At 40.1% G+C, this 2,003-nt stretch overlaps 1 protein-coding gene across 1 annotated transcript in view; it reads left to right on the forward strand.

The window, feature by feature from the left end:
• Nucleotides 1–2,003, forward strand: part of LOC106875592 (ceramide glucosyltransferase 2) — a 315,466-nt gene that overhangs the window by 297,904 nt on the left and 15,559 nt on the right. The window lies entirely within an intron of this gene.

Here is a 2,003-nt window from a genome sequence, read left to right on the forward strand (position 1 = left end):
TATATATATATATATGTATCTCAAAGATGGGTGAGGTTATTTTACTAATCTTTTATAGTTCCTCTGCTATGTAGCATTTTCCTATTTCCACTTCTGGAATAAATGCTGGATACGGTATCTTTGTTTTGAAGAGTGAAGTGTATTTAGTGATAGTGGTACTTGTAGGCGGTTGTGATAGCTGTGGGTGGTGATAATAGTTGCGGGTTATGGTGATAACACGGGTTGCTGGGATAGTGGCAATTTTAGCAACAATAATATGGCTCAGTGGTTAGAGCATCAAGCTTACGATTGTGAGGTTGTGAGTTCGATCCTGGACCAGGATGCGTATTGTGCTCTTGAGCAAGACACTTTATTTCACGTTGCTCCAGTTCACTCAGCTGTAGAAATAAGTTGTGATGTCAATAGTGCCAAGCTGTATTGGCCCCTTTACCTTTCCCTTGGATAACATCGATGGCATGGAGAGTGGAGGCTGGTCTGCATGGGCAACTGCTGATCTTCCATAAAAACAACTCTAGGTTGTGTTCGTCAGTGAGGTGACTTTCATCCCAGACTTGTACCCCGGAGGGGAACCTCTTAGGTGCACCCATGGTTATTTGTGATCGACAGTCATTCAATACGATAATAATGAAATTATTGTGTATCGTACTCAGGTGCACTACAGCTTGTCATAGGTGCATGTACAGTACATAGAATTATGTACAAAAGAAGGAAAGAGTCGTAATATATGTGTGTGCATGCATACGGAGTGGGGTGGGATATCAGGTGTAGTTTTGGCGAATTTCAGGAAGCATGGAGGTTTTAAAGGATGCAATGTCTCTGCAACTAACAACCGTTGCAGGTAGTTTGTAATAATAATTCTTTCTGCTGTAGACACAATGCCTGGAATTTTGGGGGATGGGTTAAGTCGATTACATCAACCCCAGTACTCAACTGGTATTTATTTCATTGACCCTGAAAGATGAAAGGCAAAATCAACCTCAGTAGAATTTGAACTCAGAACATACAGACATGAAATTCTGCGAAGCATTTTGCCAGGCATGCTAACACCTCTGCCAGCTCACCATCTTACTAACAATAATAATGCTAAGTAATTTTGGTGATGATAGCAAAGTTTTCCTTTGTTTCTTGGCAACTTTTTATCACATTAAATAATCCCCTCCCCTAAAATTTCAGGCCTTGTGCCTATGGTAGAAAGGGTTATTAAGTTAACAAGCTGGCAGAATCGTTAGTACGTTGAACGAAATGCTTAGCGGTACTTCGCCTGTCGCCACGCTCTGAGTTCAAATTCCGCCGAGGTCGACTTTGCTTCCATCCCTTCGGGGTTGATAAATTGAATACCAGTTAGGTACTGGGATCGATCTAATAGACTAACCCCGTTCCCCAAAATTTCAGGTTTCGGGCCTTTAGTAGAAAGGATTATATGTATCATTGAGTAAATCTGATAATCTGCTAAAATTCTAAATGTTTCATGTCAAATCATAGGACAGATCATAACACCATATTACTCTCTCATCATCCCTGCTTCACCTATCTCTATCCTTCATCCTCCTTTCTTTCCAGGGGCGAAATTTCCTTCAAGTTGATAGGGTTTTGGCAACAGTAATAAAGCTGAGATGAGTAGTCTCCCTTAGATCGATTTTTTTTTTTTTTTACTGTGGTTGGAAGAAGCCGTTATATTTTTAATGTTTATTTTATACTTAAAACAAACAACAGTAATTGATTGATTAATTAATCAATTATTGTTGTTGTTGTTGTGGTAAATTTTCAGAGTAACACCCGCACGATTTTCACTAAGGAAATAAGAAGTTTCAATGAATCCAGGACGGATTTCCCTAGCTCTAAAACCCTAACCCTGAAAAGATCAATGGGGGTGGGGTGGGTAAAATTTCCGAGGCTTCCACCTCACCCCACTCCGTTTTCCGGACCCCCAAAATATGTATATGTGTGTGTGTGAGTATCATAGTATCACAATATTGACCAGACTATCAGCAGCTGTTATACAC

This window comes from Octopus bimaculoides, chromosome 3, assembly GCF_001194135.2.
Source record: "Octopus bimaculoides isolate UCB-OBI-ISO-001 chromosome 3, ASM119413v2, whole genome shotgun sequence".
Taxonomy (NCBI): Eukaryota; Metazoa; Mollusca; class Cephalopoda; order Octopoda; family Octopodidae; genus Octopus; species Octopus bimaculoides.